General features: G+C 35.2%; 1 long non-coding RNA gene across 1 annotated transcript; it reads left to right on the plus strand.

Annotated features, from left to right (window-relative positions):
* The first annotated feature begins 8396 nt into the window (after positions 1–8396).
* Positions 8397–10986, plus strand: LOC121422017. The gene is made up of 2 exons (XR_005971057.1): positions 8397–9235; positions 10904–10986. It is a non-coding gene; the product is annotated as an uncharacterized LOC121422017 (long non-coding RNA).
* Positions 10987–21957: the final 10971 nt, after the last annotated feature.

Consider the following 21957-nt stretch of genomic DNA (forward strand, 5'->3'; position numbering starts at 1 on the left):
GATGATGATTGTGATGTTGCTGATGATGATTGGTATGATCATATCATCTTTTTCCCCAGTGGCTCAGGTTTCAATTTTCTTCAATAAGCCTCTCAAAACAAGCCAACGAGATGGCCCATTTAGCGATGTTCATATGGTAATGTTACGGTCTATTCATGAAGTCAAAGGATGATGATAATGATGGTGACAATGAATATGATAATGATGATTAGGTGGTTTCAGACCGCCTCGAAGTTCGCCAGTTCCAGGTATTCTCTGATCGGGAAATTTACCCCGATCAGAAAATACCAGGTATTTTGGTAATGTGAAAGCAAACTACATGTACGCGTAATATCCCGAAAGAAAATACCCGCTAAATAGTAGGTACTTGGCGAAATTACGAGAACTTTCGTGGGGATTTTTCCAAGGTCGCAGGTATTTTGGCGATGTGAAAGCAAGTTACGGGAACCTTTATCCCAGCGTGTCGTTGGGCGCGGCGGCGTGGGTGGCTGCTGGGCTAGTGATTTTGAATCTCCCGCCTTGCCTGCTTATCAGACCACACTGCGCATGCTCGTAACTTCGGGAACTTATCCCGAAGGATGTGTTTCGGGGCGGTGTGAATGCAGGAATAATTAACGGGTATTTTTAAGCCTTAAAAAGTTATCGTAATTTAACGGGGATTCTTGTGATTGAGGCGGTTTGAAACCACCTATTGTGATGTTGATGATGATGACTGGTATGATCATTTCATCTTTTTCCCCAGTGGCTCAGGTTTCAATTTCCTTCAATAAGCCTCTCAAAACAAGCCAACGAGATGGCCCATTTAGCGATGTTCATATGGTAATGTTACGGTCTATTCATGAAGTCAAAGGATGATGATAATGATGGTGACAATATGATAATGATGATTGTGATGATGATGACGATTGGAATAATTATATCATCCTTTTTTTTCAGTGGCTCAAGTTTCAATTTTCTTCAATAAGCCTCAACAAGCCAACGAGATGGCCTATTTAGCGATGTTCAAATGGGAATGTTGTGGTCTAAATCTTAAAGATGATGATGACGATGATGATGATAATGGTGACGATAATGATGATTGTGATGTTGATGATGATTGGTATACATGTAATCATATCTTTTTTCCAGTGGCTCAGGTTTCAATTTTCTTCAATAAGCCTTGTGAAAACATGCCATAGATGATGTTGACCAAGGAAGCTCCTTGTGTTGACATGAGAATGTTATGGTCTAAATCATAAAGATGATGAAGATGATGATAATGGTGATAATGATGATGATTGGTATAATCATATCTTTTTTCCTAGTGGCTCGAGTTTCGATTTTCTTCATTAAGCCTTGTCAAAACCTGCCATAGAGAGTGATGTTCACATGGAAATGTTATGGTCTATATATCATAAAGATGATGATGACTGATATTTTTTTCAAGTGGCTCAGATTATATCACATATCACTCGGTCAACTTTAAAAGGACGATGGTGATGATGATGAGGAGGATGTACATGTATGTACATGACATGTACATTATGTAATTTTTCATCTGGATCAGGATCACTAACTTATAAGTTCCTTGTAACTTCTCAGTGATCCTTCCACTATTCTTAAATATACTCACTTTTGTTATAATGTATTTTATTGAAATATTTATACTTCATGATTTGTATGTTTTTTATGAAGATTGTGGTAAATAAAGTTTCAATTCAATTTCAATCTGATTTTCCTGTACATGTAGCTGATTTTCATTAATGAGCGTTGTCAAAATGTACGAACATGTACACTATATAAAAGGGGAGTTCTACTTTACAATGTACATGTACATGTAGCAGTGTTCACATGAGAATGTCAATGTCTGAATCTCAATTTATAATATGTTGATCAACATGAAGACAATAGTAATTCTTTACCCACCACCCCACAGAACCTTTGTCAAGAGAAACTCCATTATGGCAGGGCTCGACATTAGCAGTGGCCAGGGGCAACCAATATGAAAGTCCGGCCACCAAAAATTCTGTAAAAGCCAACCGGGCTACCAAAGTTTCGTAAATTCTGTTTCTTTCTATTGTTTTAAGGGCTGTTAGATTTGCTTTACGGGCCATCAAAAATATGAAATGGATGATTTTGGTGGACCGATCGGGCCACCAAGAAAAGAAAGTTTGTGTGGAGCCTTGGTTATGGCAATGTTTAAACTTCAGCACTACAAAATCATCCTACATGTAGTTTAATACCCACATACATACATGTATATACAGAACATGACAGACAAGACTGTATCCAATCTACAATGTACTGTAATCCAATCTAATTTGACAAGAGTGACACTACACCGATTATTCTAGTGAGATAATGGCACTTGGATGGGGCACTCAAGTCAAGGAAACAGATGAAAAGGATTTTTATTTTTATGCACTTTAGAAATTTGCAGGTACTGCACGACAACGTGCTTTTATAGAGGGCCTAATGTACATGTACAGTATAAGAGTGTACAAAACTACAAACACAACTCATTGCTGTAGATGTAGGCCTACATGTACAATACATATGAATTGTAATCAAAGTACTACATGTAGGACCTTTCCCACAGATATGTACATAACATGCACATGTACATGTAGAAAAATGTAATTGTATAATATTATCATGTACACATTGTACATGTACAATAAATTGTACATGTACATATAAATACATGTACATGTATTTGATAATGTACAGTAGTTCAATAAAAGTTTCTACATAGTACATGTATGCATAAACAACCTTCATGTACATGATACCATGTAAATATTCATGCATAGGGCGATTCCACACTAGAACTTCAAAAATATCATAAATTTCAACATGCTTTCAATAAGTCATAAGTAGTGTAATATTTTACTATGATACCTAAATTTTATGAAAATTATGAGTTTTAACAAAAAGTGAAGACAGATATACTTTTTTGGGGGAGAACAATGGAATTTTAAATTTTCAATAATTTTGCTCATTGAATAGTCAAGTACAAATTCCACCTGAAACAATTATTTGCAAAGCAAGAGAAGATTGAAAATATTGCAGGTCAATAGAATAATATATCATCGATGGCTCCATATAATATCTACAACATTTTCACGATCCATAATAGGGGCAGCCCTGATTTTTCCGAACCTATTTTTGGCAATGTCCCGTACGACACATGACAATGCAAAAGTTTTTCCTACAATTTTATTTTTGATGATGCAATTTCATAAAATGAGTTTCTCTTTGTTTGACCCATAGGTGATCGATTTATCCCATAAGAATCTAATTACTGCCCTTCATTTTTCAATTATTGTCCTATTAAAAAATGTCCCGTACGACACACGCTGTGTCGTACGGGACATGTCCCGTACGACACACAATATAATAATGCATCTAATTGCAGGATTTGGATTCAGAAACCATAAATAGTAGGCATATTTAAATTTATTTAATTGATTTAACATAAAGTGAACTGAAAAAGTACTTTATTTATCTCCATAGAACATGAAATAGGTGATTCTAAACATTTTAATTGATTTCATGTAGGCTTATTCTTTTGTGAATCCCTTCAGCTAAACTGGTGATTTTCACTGATCAGAGCAGGTTAATTTCTTTTCATTGAGCATGAAAAGAAAACTTTTATATTTCAACCTAGCCTGGAAGATGACTTCCTCTTGCATGCTAATGTGGAATTATTATAAGATGTAAAAAGAAATATCAATCATCATGATAATCTATTTGGACTTCCCTTGATGATTACTATTTTTTATATACAGTATTGAAACTCCTTTTTCAAGTTGTAAAAAAAATCTGGAAAATAAAACAAACCATATGGTTTCATGAAATGCAGATGGGTTTGAAAAAGTAGAACCGCATTTCTTTAGACAAAAAAATTGAGACCAAAAAAAGGGAAAAAAGTGACAGTTGTGACATATATCAAGTAGATATACATTTTACATAAAAAATCATAATATCATGATCATTTTAGCCCCATAATTTACACAAAGTTTCATTCATTTATTATTTAAATAGTGTTTGGAAATCATCAATTAGTTCCCAAAAATATAACTTCACACAAAACCTGAAGTTTTTCAGCTCGTAAAAATGCTGTGAACACTTGTACATTTCCCATCATGAAAACAATTATAACATATTGCTCCCAATTGTATATATTGAGGTTACTTAATTGTATTGTCCTGAATGACTGCTTATTAAAAGATTATTCATAAATAAGCAAGAATTTAGGGGCAATGCTCCTTCTGATTGATAAAAAGTTCATGTTTATTTATTCAGGCTGCCCAGTACAACACGCAGTGCCTGTACAGTACAACACACAAGTGTCCCGTACGACACACAGATGTCCCGTACGACACACAAGTGTCCTGTACGACACACAATTGTCCCGTACGACACATTATTTTGTTTATGATATATTGATAGAAATTTTCACCTAATAGCGGTTTCTAACCTAATGAATATCTTAGTTTGATGGGATTATCATTATCATCAGCCAAATGATGTGATTGAAGAAGTCAAAGTGACATAAAGTAAGAAAGTTTGGCTTCAATTTAGAGATGTCCCGTACGACACATTTTGAATGTCCCGTACGCCACAATGTTCTCGAAAATTATAATTTGCTTTATTTATTCATGAATGTTTATTTTGCTTTCTTTTGTAAATGTGTTTGTTCTTGGGTAATTGAGTGTCAATTTGAGTTCAGTTTCTATGAAATTTATCTGCCCAACTCACAGACTTTTGAGTACAAACTTGAGGTTTCTAAAAAAGCCACTTTTTCTGCGTCCGTACGACACATTACTATTTTTAATCTGTATTATACAGGATGTGAATTCAAGTCATGTTAAGTCTTGGCTTTTCTTACACTCTGGTAGTAGTTGATGACCACCTATAGTTACTGGAATATTTTTTGTTTTTTCTTGTCAAAAACTGTCAAATGTTCTCTAAATGTCCCGTACGACACGTATGGAATCACCCCATACATGTACCACATTAATGTAATACGTAGGCTAATTAATATAATTTATCACAAAATAATATTAAAAAGTGTACTAGTTTACATAAATGTAATATTATGTAATATATTTAAATAAATGTAATATATTTACATTTGGTAGCCACTTTTGCATACTAGCTGTAGGCCACAATATAATGCTGAGCACTACATGTATGACTGTCAAGTCTCTGGCAAGCTCTCTGGTTGTCGAGAACAACTTTTCAACAGATGCAAGAATAGAAGTTTACTTTGAAAGGAAAGATGTACAAACATATACCTGTAGATGGACATAAAAGTGATATTAAACACATGTACATACATGTGTACATGTACATGTTTGAAGATATCAGCTCCAATAATTCATCCATAAATAAATTAAAAAAGAACAACTCTACATGTATTTGATGTATGTCATTAAAATGTACATTTTGGGTGTGTAATTGAACATCACAACATGGCATGATGAGTAAGTACTATTTCTACATCTACCGTAGATTATCCTATTCTATAACCCTTGATGAAGCAATGCAACCAATACACTATATCAAACAACTGTGCATATATACTACACTATTCCACAGACACACACACAATAACACTCTCGCCCCTCGTAAATATCAAACGAACGTCTCCATAAATTCAGGTCACTCTCAAGCCAACAGCCTCCTCTCTCTCTCTCTTCCTCATCTCGCTCGTATCGTGGAAAACATTATCCTCCGTTTGGCGCTGCGTCCCCCACCCGTGCCTGTATATGCTTCGATCAACGATGCGTGCATAATGCACCTCCCCAATTCCCAAAGCCTGCGCTGAGGCTGTGTCTATTCATACGGTGGCCTCTCTCCGTGGTTCTTGCCAGTGTTTCCCCCGTCTAAAATCCCGCATAATTTCACCATTATTCCTCCAGCCATCTCCTCAATTTACACACGAAGGCTTATGCATGCTAGTCTTCTGACCAGACTCTGACAAAGTCGATGCCAATTTTCTCATCATTCATGAGTTTGCTGATTTTAACAACCTTTGCATTTTCATAACAATTGTAGAATTTAAACAGCAATTCTTTATTCCCTCATCTTGCTCTTTAATACTCCCCTCTATTATTCTGTTCTTTATCGCTTTGCATCTTTCTTCAATACTCATCTAGCTCTCCTCTTCCTCTCTCACTTTTTCTCAATTTTTTCGCCCCCTCCCTTCACTCTCTGTATGTCTCTCTCTCTTTCCACTTTGTGACAGAACAGGGCCCCGTCTTACAAAGAGTTACGATTGATCCAATCAATCGTAACTCTATGGAAATCCATAAGTGTCATAATTTTTTCTACAGGAAATTTGCAAAATGTCCTCTGTAAACAAAAGAGAACACACCAAATTGTCAAGAAATCAATGAATTTTATGATATATTCTAGAATTTTTTTGGAACAAACATGCATTTCACATGTTGACTTTCCTGGCTTTCCATAGTTGCGATTGATTGGATCAATCACAATTCTTTGTAAGACGGGACCCGGAAGAAGACTGCTTCACACCCTCCAAGACACCTCATCACACATTTACACTACACCTACATGTACATGTATTCACACTTTGCACATGTATGCAATGTACAAGGTGCAGTACACCTGTTGATTGTGACACCCTTTCTTCACACAGTTCAACTACAGTGTTATCCTGTTCACACAGAGGTACTACTAGAGTGTAAACCCTGTTCACACTAGATTTATTTCTTAAAATAAACTTGGGCCAATAAAGGCAGCTCCTTGTCAGCTACTGATTACAAGATCGCTCGATATCGAAATTTTGGCCCACTTCTTGAAAATGCCAGGGCTTCTTTACTGTATTCTAGAAAGTAGAAACCATGTTCCTCTCAGAATCAGAATGAATAGGATGATTTTAGCTCGAGCATGGAATGAAGCTTTATTACCGGTATTAAAAACCACTGTACATGAACAGTGTACAGTTTGCTGGGCAATTTATTCCCTCAAGGAATATCGTCTGAATGCAGCCAAAGTTGCTGCCATGCCGAAGACTTGTGTACAGACTACAGAATGCCTACTCTTCAACAGCAAGTTTTATTTGTGCTACCAATACAAGGGAGCTAGTCTTGTGTGAACACCAATTACATGTACATGTAATGTTCCAAACCAGGGTCTGTGTAGTCTGCTGGGCAAACCCTTCACTCGAGTTAAGGGTCTGAATGTGCAGCCTACTCATGCCTTGTGTACTGAAGGCCCTGTACATGCATGTGCTAGTCTTTTCGTGGAGACACACTTGCTGATCAAAGTTTCAATCAGGGTCTGTGCCTGCAGACTACATGTAGTTTTGAGCTTTTGAGAATGCAATGATTTGACAAGTCAAGGGTACTTATTTGTATGACTATTATCAAATATTTTAAGTTAATACTTGGGCTCCATAAAATACACAAAGCTTTTTATTATAGAGATTAATACTTTTGAAGATATTATTACTGATTGCATTGAGGCATGATTATTTGTAAATTGTGCCCCAAATCAATTCCTTTGATGTATTAAATCTCTACAAACTACAGGGCCTAGGTTTGGCAGAAACAGCAAGAATGTGCATTTACAAGAATTAAATATGCCTTGCTTTCACACTGGCAAAAAATTTAAGTATTTTTTCATCAGTTATCATGGAAGTGTGAAAGACCCCATAGACCAGTCCTAAATAAAATACTCTACACTGTACATGTAGGCCCACAGTACATAAGAAAGGAGCTTCTGTTTGAAACCCCTCGATTCAAGAAGTATGGTAACATAGGCCCTATGTAAAAAGTGTTTCACTGGACACACAGGACCCTCTGGCATGTGAGTAGATTACCAAGAAATTTTATCTCCTAATCTGATAAAAATATTTCTGAATGCTACACAAGACCATCTTTATGCCCAAGGGCAATGCCAACACACCCTAGTAAAATACGAGTGAACATTGCAATAGCTAGGCCTACTTTTCTGTGTGCTGTCCAATGTACAGTACAATGTCAATGCAGGGGTAAAATTTTTATTTTCATTTGTGGCCCCCTCAATTCTGTAATACACTGTCAGCGTAGGAATAGGAAATACATGGAGGTGAATGGCGATTTCGCCCTCATCATTCTTTTTAAGTTTTGAGTCATCCCAAGATCTGTCACAAACAAAATACAAGAAAATCAATATTCTAATTTATGACAGAATAATTGACTTAATACTGCATACATGTATTTTGCATGTTGCTCAAAAAAGTAGCCCGTAAAATGAAAGAAACAGCCCCAACATTTCTGCAATTGCCCCAATGTTAAAAAAGAAAGCCCCTATGAAAAAAAAATTATATTTCCTATTCTATACAGTGTAGGCCTACATGTAAATATCAAATTTAAATACATAAAAATAGGCTTTTCCAAAGAGTTGCAAATGGGTCATTCCACGGGGTTGGGGCAACAGCACTTTTTTGTGTTCCTTATGAATTGTTAGCTTTATCCTGAAAATGTGTTTGGTGTTTTGATGTTGCAATGTGCTTTTGTTGGAAGGCAGTTATGTAAGCAATTACTTGATGCAGAAATAAAAATGTTGAACTGCAAGTATTATTGATGGTGAGACTTTAAATGATGATGTCCAGACTCTTTTTTGGGGTACCAAGTGTGACATCCAAAATGGTCATTTTCAGTTGAAGATATCTAATCAAAAGATAAACTTAGTCAAATTCAAATGGCCATGATTGATAAAGCAACATTTGTTTAATAACAAAACAGTAATGGGATAGCAAATGAAAAGAGACTTCATATCACAAATCATTCCTACAACTCGGCATACCACCGTTACATGCGATGTCCGCGTTTATTTTTTTCTGTAACGGCGGTAATGTGGTAAATATCTAAAAATCAGAAATCATTTTTTCCAAAGTTATGTGTCAGAAATAAAGGGCAGGCAGTAAGCAACTGTTCATCAAAAGATTAGCTTTGAAAACCTATTGTAATGTCATCTAAATTAATCGAGGGTCGCCGATGTTTTGGGCGATGTCCGGGCCAAATTTGTAACGGTGGATCACATTTCATCGCGTATGTAAGAAGGAGACACCGGAGAAGAGACCGTCGTTGTATCAGACGGACGGGATGTTAGCCGAAATCCACATGCACATGAACAGCTATGATAGCGGGCGTTTTGAAGCATTGCAATGGGGAATATTCCTGCAATGTCTCTGTAACGGTGGAATGGATATCCACGATGTTTTCCCTTTCAAAGCGACGTAAGTACGGAGATTTATCCCGATACTCGTGTTTTGAAACTAGTTAAACCTTATCTTTAAAATGTGGAACTATATTACCATGCAGAAAGTGTTTTTAAGTTTGAAAAATCTCGCTAATTTTCCACCATCTTTCACTTCGGTCCCACGTATAGCTTCTCGTGTAAGTGAAATATGTGATTGAGACATTGCCGTGTTTGTTCCAGATTTGCTGAATGGTTCCGAAGAAAATAATGCTTTTATTACTGTAATTCCGTGCAAACATATTTTGAATGGTAGCTGACATGATTCAATCGTAATTTAGTTGATTTTTCTTTACACAAAAATATGTTGATTCAATAGGCCAATGGATACTCAGAAACAGCTCTTTCACTGTCTGATGATCATGACGGTGACATCTCAAATTTGGTACAAATTTCTCCTTGTTTAAATTGGCTCCTACTGATTCTAGGTAATATGGGTATCAAAGACCTGATGATCAATTTTGAATTTGCAAACAAAATGAGAACTTAGAACCAGTGGCGGCGCCACGGGGGAGGCAGACCCCCCCCCCCAAAAAAAAAAAAAAATTTTTTTTTTTTTTTGCTCGTCAGCTGATCCCAGCCCGAAAGGAGGGGGAGGGGCAAAATAATTTTTCTGTTATAACCCCCCCTACACATAGTAGATGGGCTTTGTGTATGATGAAGCATGGGAATAATTCAATTTCTAGTAATTCTTAGCTGTAGGCTTAACCTTCCCAAAACTTCATCTTGTTGAATGTTGGTATACTTTTCAGCACTTATTCTTTTTCCCTCATTTCTGTCTCCGTTTTTTCAATTGTATTTTTTTTATTTCTATATATTCAGTTGTTAAGGACTTTTTTCAATCGTATTTTAATTTATATTTATTCAATTGTCAGGAGAGGGGGTGGGTATTTGTTTTATCAGAAAGCAAAAGCCTTTGTGATTGTTTTCAATGTGATTATTTTTATTGCAATATAACGACATTTTAAAAACATGTACAAGCGAAGAAAAGAAAAAGTGACACAATCGAGTTTGTTTCACAAGAGTTTATTTGCTGTATCAGAAGGTAAATTGCAGATTTGAATTCCATTAATTCATTTAATTCCAATAAAACATAAATATATTATGTAATTGCTTGAACAATTAAACTTCATAGATGAAAATTAAATAGGATGGTCATACAAAACTAAATGGAATTGTCGAGATAACCACCCTTGATTATAATGCAGAATAAAATTAGATTAAATTCATCCATTGACAAACGAAATAGATAATTTATGAAAAGGTATCGGTAATGGGCAAGTAATTGTATTGTGAAAACAAAGTAGACCACAAGAAAGCAAATACAAAAACCTTGTATAAAACATAACTTTATATTTAATTTATGAACTAGGAAATGATGAATTCTAATTGCTATGAAAAAAAATACAAAGCGAGGGTGTATTTTGCAAGAACAGATCAGATTCCTTGTCATTGCCCTAGTAATCCACCCCCTTACTTTAATGAGAAAATGTCAAGACATGTACATGGGTAAGTGATTTCATATAATAATATATAATATCGTGGAAACAATCCAGCAAGTTTTGTTGATTAAAAATAAAATGTAATAATTTGAATTGTGTAAAAAATAGTCAAACTTCCAAATAATATTTTTCTCAAATAACTACAGGTAGCCTCTGTTGAAGGTAAAAATGTATATCTTCAGTACATGAAGTGTCAATCCGTTGACCTGTACTCCTGGCCTGATGGCGAGGCACAATTCTACCTCTATCTATTTTGTGACATTGACAGAGTCCTCTTCCAAACTCCCAACTGACAGTTGTCATTGGGTCACCGATCTTCTTGAAGTTCATAAACTTGTAACCTGAATGCAGAGAGAAATATTGCAAGTTATTTCTTATTGTCAGATTTAGTGTACAGTGTAATAATTTTTTTTTTGCATTTGCCAGTAAGAAGTTTACCATAGAGTTTTTAACCAAAGGAAAAGATTGTAGTTTGCAGTGTTATTCTTGAACATTTATTAGAATAGCTTAGTAGAAATAGTACATTTTACTTTCTTGTTCACAACTCTATGTTCAAACAACAGGTGTAAGTTTTTTTATTCAATTTGTCCACTAAGTACTTTACAATTGTCCTTTTGGCATGCTGGAACTTAATGTTTTATCCAATGCATTTATTCCAGTGATGACATGATTATATTTTACTTAATGTTATTTAGAACTACATTACCATGTAACTGAGGTAAAATAAGTTAGAGTAAACAAATTGAACAAGTTATATGTGTAAGGTACATGTATTAATGCATTGTCCATGAATTGCATGCCAACTTTGTCTTGTTTTGTCTTGAAAAACCATACATGTAGCTTAGAGGAACTAAACTAGTACCTTTTCCCTACATCTTTTTCACCCGAGTATTGTATCAAAGGTATCAAAATTATAATCGTGTACATGTATGAATAAAAAAAAACATTTTACCTGTTCATTGATGCATTTTAGAAGCTTGCCTGTAGATGTTGTATTTCTACACTTGAGTAAGATGAGTTAACTCGCATTAGTGTGTTGATACTAAAAGAATGGCAAGTACATGTAATACTATTCAATATGATCATTACAAGGACATGATGTCCATGTAACGGAGGTATGTACATTTGAAAGTAATATCGTGAAGGAGATATTTTAAAGTAATAAAGATTTGGAGATCATACATGTAAGCTAGCACTCTTTTGTTTTTTTCCCTTTAGACAGACGTCTATCTCTGGAAACAGAGATAGACGGAAGTGGAACCTTGAGGATTACCGTAGTATTATTTTAAATATAAATTTATCAAGAATTTTGTACATTTTTCCTTGTTTAAACTCTAATTTAAATTGCTTTTATTTGCAAAGAATTTGACATGAAAAAATGTTTTTTAGTATAATTAATTGATCTTGTGCAAATATTCTAAGGCATGAAGTGGAATTTGGTGTTTAATGGCCATTAATGGACCTTAACTTAGCAATGCTTCAAAGTATACCTCTGTTACTGAGACATGATGTCCATGTAACGGTGGTATGTACATTTGAAAGTGGAATCTTGAAGGAGTTATTTTAAAGTAAAAAGAAATGGAGATCATAAGATAATACTGTTTCGTTTTTTTCCCTTTAGGCAGAAACATAAATGTTTCCAGAGGTAGACGGAAGTGGAAACTTGAGGATTATCGTAGTATGATTTTAAATATAATTTGTCAATAATTTTGTACATTTTTCCTTGTTTAAACTCTAATTTAATTTGCTTTTATTTGCAAAGAATCTGACATGCAAAATGTTTTTCTTTAGTGTAATGAATTGATCTTGTGCAAATATTTTAAGGCATGAAGTGGAATTTGGTGTGTAATGGCCATTAATGGACATTAACTTAACATTGCTTCTAAGTATACCTCTGTTACTGAGACATGATGTCCATGTAACGGTGGTAACACCAAAAATAGAAGGTTAGGCCAGAAAGAGTAGTTTAGTTTTTCCAAAGAGAATATTCCATTCTGTTGAGGCATGACTTCTCTCAACTATTTAATTCTACATGCCATCAAAAATTCAATTTTCTAGACTGGTGAGAAAAAAGAACGACACAGAACATGGCACTGGTATACACACAGAGCATCAAGTTCCATTTATTGATGCTAAATCTTTCAAAATATATATGCCATGTTGGAAAGTGTGGAATAAAGTGACTAACAATGTTGTTAGCAAAATATTTATCAAGAGTAATGGAGATCAAACCCTTTATTTTGACAGTGGGAGAGCATAGTCTTAGTAAGGATGATAAATGATGTCCATGTAACGGTGGTATTTTGTCAAATCTTATTTCTCAGTTTACTCCAATATGCAGGGTGGTATGAAATGCCTGTAAGTGGATTTAGTTGAAGGATTGTCCCATGAAACATATAAGAAATAAAACATTTCATTTATTACATTTCTATTTTTTGACCCTGATGTCACAATTTTTGCCCCAACCCCATGGAATGACCCTAATAACACATGGGCTTAATATTTTTATAGGTCTACTGTACCTAAATACATGTATCTGTATTTTGTAAGGATGTATTCTTTAAATTGAATGAAAATATCACAAGTGCTAACAATCTCAAAATGAGTTTGAACAGAATCCAATGAAAATACCACCTAAGTGTTTTTGTATCCGGGGTTTGTATGTATAAAAATGTGAGCCAAATGGATCTGTAAGAAAATGACTATTAATGTGCTGACAAATGAACAAAAATAAGCACAGTATTTCCTAAAATGTCAGGTATTTTTCATAATTTTTCCAAGCAATAATTATACCCTATCCCACAGGTGCTTTTTCCTGTGTAAATACTAAGTTATTTTCAGAGTTATAATTGGTTTTCAGCTAAGATTTCACGATTTCACAACGTCAAGTTTGATAAATCCAAATGTAAGATAAATACTGGTGACAACATAAATCTTTATTTTACAGGCTTTCTCCTGAAATAATTACTTGCTTCGACTACAGGTACAACCCTGTAGTGTAAACATGTACAGTTCATTTTTTTCTGAGCTCTTTGAGGGGTCCATGACTTTGAGGCTGTTCTCACTACGTTCCTAAAACTAGTTTACTGGAAACTAGTTTAGTGGAAACTACATGTACGGTAGTTTAACGCGTAGTGAGAACGGTCAAAGCGGTCTTGGAAGCGATCTTCCAAACCAGTTTGGAAAACCACCTCGCGATGTAGTTTTCAAGATCGCTTTGCCTCGTTAAACTGGTTTTAGCGTAAGTGAGGACACAACCGATCTTCGGGAAGCGATCTTCGCACATTTTGAGCACGCTACTCCACACAACAGGTGTAGAATGCCTATGCTGCGGTTTCGAATTTCGCGCGAAATGTCTCACCCCACTGAGAGCGTTTCCATAGCAACAAGAACGCATTACGTGAAGTGATTTTGAAAACCACTTTCGTGCGACCAAGTGAGAATGCTAGCAAAGCGATCTTCCAAAGTGGTTTCCTGAATCGGTTTCCAGTAAACTAGTTTTAGAAAGCGTAATGAGAACGGCCTCTTTTATGAACAATCTTTGCTTCTCCGTGGACCTCTCCATTTCCAGCTACCTGTACATGTACATACTGTACAAGCATTATAGTTTATGTAACATTGTTCAAAAAAAGTGATTTATGTTTACATACAACTGTACATGTACATGTATTCTGTGTTTATTATTCTGATTTTCAATTAGGCCTACATGCATTGATCTATAAATGTTTTTGTATTGCAAGTAGAACTGTCTTTTTTTTTTGAAAGTGAGAAAAACATAAAACTGAAAGTGTGTAGAGCAAAGGTGATGAAATGATAATATCAGTACATGTGGTCTTGACACAAAATACATGCAGAAATGTACTGTACATGTACCTGCAGTACAGTACATACATGTACATGTACATGTATATTTTGTATCTGCATCAAATGCCTATTTTTAGATATATGGAGATCCGTAAAGGGCATTTTAATACTGGAACATTACACAATAAGGATTGAAACTGTTCATAATAAAGGGCCAAATGGATGTATTGAATTGTCTTGATTTTACTGGTTAACGTAATGAACATGAAGGCCTGCATGTTTGTATGATAGGCCCTACATGTACATGTATGTGCAGTAGACCTGCATTTAAACATAAAACTTAATATGTCACAGTGACTGTACAAGCCCTGATGTGAAATAATAGTATTCCTATTAGAATATTAATTCTAATACTTTCTACAAATAACTGATTGGTCTCAAGGACCTTGTAAAAGTCATTCCGTGGCTCCAACAAGCGATTTCATACTTTACCCGGGAGAAAATTCATTAATCACCTCCACTGCAATTAAATTTGCAAAAACCTACAGGCAGGATTACCTACTGTATAGGAAATACCCACACAAAATGACGAATGGCTGATACATTTATGATTAATTACCTAGGATAGGGGAGAAAAGCCATGCTAGTCTGTAGGAACAGACCTTTGATTTTTACCATAGTTCATAATGCAGAGTCTGAAGTAAAGACTACATGTAGAGTAAAAACTCATAATCTGTGGTTGCTTCTTCCAAACGCAGACTAACAGGCTGAGAGTTACATTTACTTTGAGGCCTACTAGTCTATACTCGAGACTTTGTATCATTTGTTAAGTGTCAAATTTGAGTCTGTGCCCGCAGACTACACATATAGCACCATGCCATCATTTAGCTTCTTTTTTTTTACAAATCATCCAGGCAATCCATGAATAATGAATGAAGATGAGATGTCATGAGTCACAACAGGTTTTTAGGGTGGGGCATGGGTTGCCATAGCAACTTCCCATCATGGCACAGAATTTGAGAGTGAAGGTGGTATTTTTGACACTGCAGTATATTTATATGATGGTTTTATTTGAAATAAAAATACAGACTACATCCTAGGGTCCAGGATAACCCACACAGCCCCCCTCCCCCATCAAGCTGTTATATGCACACGACCCTAAATGTACGTGTACATGTACTCTCACCAACTGCTTAAAGGTCAAGTCCACCTCAGAAAAATGTTGATTTGAATCAATAGAGAAAAATCAGACAAGCACAATGCTGAAAATTTCATCAAAATCGGATGTAAAATAAGAAAGTTATGACATTTCACAAAACAGTTTATATATCCTGGTGGGTATGCAAATGGGGAGACTGATGATGTCATCCACTATTTCTTTTGTCTTTCATTATATGAAATAGGGAATATTCTATTTTTCTCCTCATTGTTAAGTGAAACAACAATTATTTCCTCCTTGGACATGTGGAATGAGCATTGTTTTAATAATACTATATGATTAAGTGAAGTTGGTCCTTAATGTCAAATCTATAAAAAATGAAATATTGTATAATCAAACAATAAAAAACAAAAGAAATAGTATTGTGAGGGACAAAAGAAATAGTAAGTGAGGGACATCATCGACTTTCTCATTTGAGTTGTACATGTACATATCACTGTTTTGTGAAAAATAAGCAAAACTTTAAAGTGTCACTTTCTCATTTTACATCCGATTTTGATGACATTTTCAGCATTTGCTAGTTTGATTTTTCTTTATATTAAAATCAACATTTCTCTGGGGTGTACTTGACCTTTAAGTTTTAGTTCTGGTATCCAGGGAATAATTTGGATTTGATTATCATATTAAGTCATAAGAAGAAAAACTCCTCACTAGGTTAGACTGGACTATCCTAATGTGCTATGATATAAAAAAAAAATTGTGTAGCATGCTTTAAAAAGATGTGGAGCAAACTCCGATGTGATACCAGGAAAATTATTCCCAGTGCAGAAATCTATTTTTTTTATTATTCGATAGGAAATGGTTTGAAGCATTCCTTTTAATGTTATCATACACCAAACTGCTTACATTTTAATAGAAAACCCAATTTCAATTCATGTTTGCTTGAAATTATATTTGTTTCATTATCACAAACTTTTCTTGGTGAAGCTTTCTTTTCACACAAGCAGAAAAACATGTGGGACATCAATAAAACAAACAGACATGCAATTTTTTTTCAGTACTGATATTCATTTGCTTGTTACTCTACTCTGTAATTACACATTTTCCTGAAAATTTGTTGATTATTACGTTTGAATTTTTCAGCATAGATCAAATGCTTCAGTCTCTGTACAGTGGTTGATTCTCTGAACTACATTTGCTCTCCTCACCGAAGGGGATCATGATAGTAAAACGTCTGAAATCCCCAGAAACGACAGTTATTCCAGTCTACAGTTCACATAGTTCACTGGCAAAAAAAATTAATTGCTTTCCTTACACTATTTAAAAAAAAAAAGGTTTGTGTGAAAGATTTCTGAATATGCATGTAGACCAAAAGAGAACCTCTAGAAATATGCTCAGAATTAGATGTTGAATGCTCTGGTGAATAAGAAAATAACAGCCTCTTAATAGGTGGAGCGTCTTTTGTTCCAATGAGACAATTACCTATTATTAAGACATTCTGGAGTGTATGTATTCATTAGCACAATGAGCAAAGAAAAAGAAAAAAAATTGAGGGTCAAAATATTGTGTATCTATGGGGCAAAATTTGTTTAAACACTGAGCAAGCAAAAAGTTTGACTTTTTTTATAATACCAAAATGTCATTTGTGATTACATGCAGATTTTAAGCTAGAAGATTTTGACAAAATATTAATATTCAGATGATAGATCATACAGGTATTCCATCACTTTTTTTACTTTCCCTTTCTTTCGTTTTTTTTGGTCAAGTTTTTTTCTAAGTTATTTTTGTATTTTTTTCCATTTCTCATTTATTTATTGACTTTATTCTATTACTAGGGGGATCCATGCCCCCAACCATCCATTTATATGCTAGTGAGTGTATATACTGTATGTTGCATGTTGAAAACCTACAATGTACACTTTTTTTCTACACAGTACTGTGATGTGAGTAGATTTACCCCTATAATAATCCCCTCGATACATGTATATATCTTCACAGAAAGACAGACAGAAAGACAGTCAAAAAAGGTCAATCCAAAGCAAGTCTTCACTCAAAATCTCAAATCTACCAACTTTATGTCAAACTTGTGAAATTAAACTTTTGAAATTCATGAGGGGCAGGCATGAATTCGATCTATACCAGCTAAAAGGTTCAAAAGAGTGAAGCATAGGCCTAACTTAGCCGCCCAACTAGATCTACACTTCACTAGCTAGACTCATTCATGGCTTATTAACGAAAAAAAAGAAGTTTCTAGAACGACTAGACTCGTCTCTAGTTAGACCGGAATTACTGTCGTCTCTGGGGATTTATTTAACAATTTCTGACATTTTCCTAGGGGCTAGGTGAGTGGAGCCAACATAGTTCAGCGGAACAACCAACTCTTGCCTTTGGTCTGGACTCTTGTGTAGTATTTATTTGGTCTTTTAGAGTTTACATACCGGTACTAATACTAACTTAGACTTAATAGGGCTTATACTATTAAACCGATAAATAGGTCTATTTCTTTCAGGGATATGCTCCGCAAAGACTTTGTCTGGCTCCAAGGCATCCCCTGCACAGCAGCCATGGTCTGAGGAGAACTGAGAAAAATTAGAAAATGTTACGAAAAAATATTCAAATTTCAAAATCAGCATATTTTTCAGTCAAACATATTATTACCGGTAGAATATATTTTGACCATGTAGATCTAGCAGTAGATTAGACAGCTGGCAGCCGTCTGTTTCGAGGAGTTTTTAACATTTTTTTTTAAATTTCTCCTCGTACACTGTATTTGGTGAGTGAAGCCAACAGAGTTCAGCTGAACAACCAACATAACAGAGATCGAAGCTTTTGGTCTACATGTAGTCATGGCAGTAGATCTAGATCTACATGTATACTAGTAGTATACAGGGCATATTGTTGCAGAAGAAAGATTAGAGGGGCTCACTAAAAATGCATGAGTGAGTGTAGATTTAACAGTTACCGGTATGTAGCATGTGTATCTACAATGCAGCCACACTGTATTGAAACACCAATTCATTTGAATTCCCGCAACATTGTCATTGAGTTGAATTAAACAACTTTCTCCCATCTCGCTCGCCATCGTACTTCTAATCTAATCTGTACAGTATTAAAGGGGTAATAGCTAGGAATACCAAAAGAAAACTCACCTCCAATCCAATTCGATAGATCCTATTAAATGTCCAGCCCTCCTCTTTCGCTAAATCACTGATAAGAATCCACAGAAACGGCCAAATTAGAAGTAAATCCGACACAGAATGTTGTCTGAATCCTTTCGTTGGTATGTGGCTAATAGCGAATGCGTACGTTATTTACGTACGTACTGTACTTCGCGGCGAAATCAGAACGGAAATACGCTACGGAGACTCAATGCATGTGCTTTTTGTTTACATGCGCGAACGCACTTTGACAATAAGCTACATATGGGTGTGGCCAGTTTGTCATTGCGTTCAAGATCGCATCCGTTTTATTCTTGCTATAGATCTACACGAAGATCGATTTCATTATTTTCAAAATTTCTGCTTTTCTTTTCAATTTCAAGAAACGTATAATACCGGTAGCTTTATTTTGAATCCAAGCTTTAATGTTTGTTTGAGAATTATCAGTTTTGTTTGTTTCAACGCTTTTTTATATATACAGAACGGGGAGGCTGGGGCGGGGCTGGGAGTCGAAAAAAAGGCAACTTGAACCACGCCCACCACTGGAGCAGGCGCTGTAACTCTTAAATCCCGCCCTCTTGATATCACGGAAGATCATGTGTGACCTAGACAGCTAGCAACTGCTTCAGCATTCTGTGTTTAATTTGGAGGAGTTTTTAAATATCTTTTTTTAATTACTTTTTGCTTTTTAAAATTGCTCCTGTAATAGGTGAATGGCGCCGAACGGAGTTCAGCAGAACAACCTATGTAACAGACACCGAAGTATTTGGTTTAGTTTGACAATGGCAACAGTTAAAAAGGCCCGTAAAAGGGGTACAGCTTCATGTTATATAACAGTTACGAAAAAAAAAATCCGAATGATAATGAGGTTAATTTTTTATATTTTTTTTATATAATCAGATACCAACAAGTCTTGTAAATCCGGTTAGAGCAGTCGGGGGTGATAGCAATATATTGAGCTGGAAATTCAAAATCTTGGGGACATCGCCACGCTTAAGGGCTATACGTTTCCGGGGGTATATACATCGTGTACATAATACTACCCTATGTCACAATTTATTTTTGATGGCTGGTGCAGAAATTTCTGTTGTCATATAAATTACTGAATTACATTACTGAGTTGGCCGTGCATGTCAATGAAGGCCTGCGAGGAAGCGAAGCGAGCGAGAAAATTTTCAGAACATGAGACTGTTAAATGGTGTCTAAAAACGCCTTTCAATAAAGTGTAAGTATATTATGTGAGGAACTTAAAGCTGGCGATGAGCGAGCGTAGTGAGTAAGCCTTGATAGAGTTGCTTCAGGGGTTTACGGGAAATATGTGTCTGAAGAAAATATAAGGGTCACTTCAGAATGAAATTAAAAAGAAATATAAATTGTTAAATCAGACCGACCATATGAGGTTAAACAGTTGATATTTTAGTCGAAAACTCATTGTTAGAGGTGAGATGAGAAATAAAAGATGGGATCATGATTATTGGGAATAAAGTTGCCTTATGAAATGAATTATAGGCCATCGCAGACCACAAAACGATGTTCCAATGACGTGGAAAGAAAACAAGGATGTATATGATTGCAGAAAGGACAGATTTTGAAAAACCATTAAAATTATTTTCAGAGATGGTGCAGCATTCAAAATTTTATTCACATTGGAAATATTTTTGGATTGTTATACCAACGTGGTATTTCCCCTTTTGATAAAATTGTAGTATGGAAATTATTGCTGTCCTGATTGATGATTTTAAAAATATGATCATAAACAAAAGTCATTGGCGTCGTGTAACTATACTCTTGTGATGTAACGGATATTACATTTGCAATAAAGGCAAAGCAGGAGTTTGTTACCTGGGTTTGTTACAAAATTCATTTCATTAACCATCACGGTTGACATAACTTTATTTTCTTCCTTTTCAGAAATTTGTTCATTTCGTAAATACAAACTCATACAAATCAATTTGTTATAAAAAATATAAATATCATAATACCAGTTATATAGTGTAGAAAAGGTGTACGTATAAGTCCCCAAAGCAAAAGCTTGTGCATGGCGGGATACGCTGACATACATGCAGTAAAGGCAAAATTCTCGCCTGAAAACATTGAGCGAGGGAGCGGGGCGACCGCGCGAGGAATTTAACGGTTTTAATGCAAAATAAAGCTAATTGCAACACTTCGATAGTATTTTCAATTAAATTCACTCATAAGCAGTAGTATTAACATTTAATGACAAAAAAAATTAACCGTTCTGAATTGAAAGCAAGAGGGGTGATTATACATGACACCCCCCCCCCCCCCCTCCGTCCGAACAGTATTTGGGCGGGGGCGGGGGGGTATAATACCCGCATCATTTTCCATCCTCCCCTGGATTTACACACGTGATATACACACACACACACACACACACAACTCTTCCTCAGTGCCCCTACCCCCAAAATCCTGACACAAACAAATACTTCAAGTTTAATAATAATAATGATAATAATTGTAAATTTATATTGCGCAATTTCTATTTGGATGTACTCAACTGCGCATTACAATACATAACAGATAAGCAGAAAATCAATTATTAACAGGAACCGCAAAAAATTTAAAAGTAAAATTAAGTTCGCTAAATTAATCGAAGAAAAATAAGTAAAGATTAATTATTTCTACAAAATACATAACCAAAAACATGAAAAAGTGACTTCTTTTTAAAAACTATCTTGAAAGTTTGCACCGGAATCATGAAATGAATTAATTCATAATCATAAAAGATACATGGATGAAAATGAAATAGACAATTTCATGTACACAATGTGCGAATGCGTAAAGGAATAAATGAAAAGTACATTTCAATTGTTTTTTTTTTCTAATTCCATTTTCTCCCGGTGGCGTGTGTATCAAACTTGACCGTCTTAAATATTTGATATTCGATATAAGGATCTGGGTGTTTGGCCATCTTAACACAGATGAGTATGACAGAATAAACAATGTACTTGAACATGTTGAAACAAGGAAATGACATGAACATTATTTAGTGAAAGGAGATGACTTCTTCTGCCACTTAAACAATGACAAAGTGGAAATACTTCTCAAGTTTTTGCTG

The sequence above is a fragment of the Lytechinus variegatus genome, chromosome 9 (genome assembly GCF_018143015.1).
Source record: "Lytechinus variegatus isolate NC3 chromosome 9, Lvar_3.0, whole genome shotgun sequence".
In the NCBI taxonomy this organism is placed as follows: domain Eukaryota; kingdom Metazoa; phylum Echinodermata; class Echinoidea; order Temnopleuroida; family Toxopneustidae; genus Lytechinus; species Lytechinus variegatus.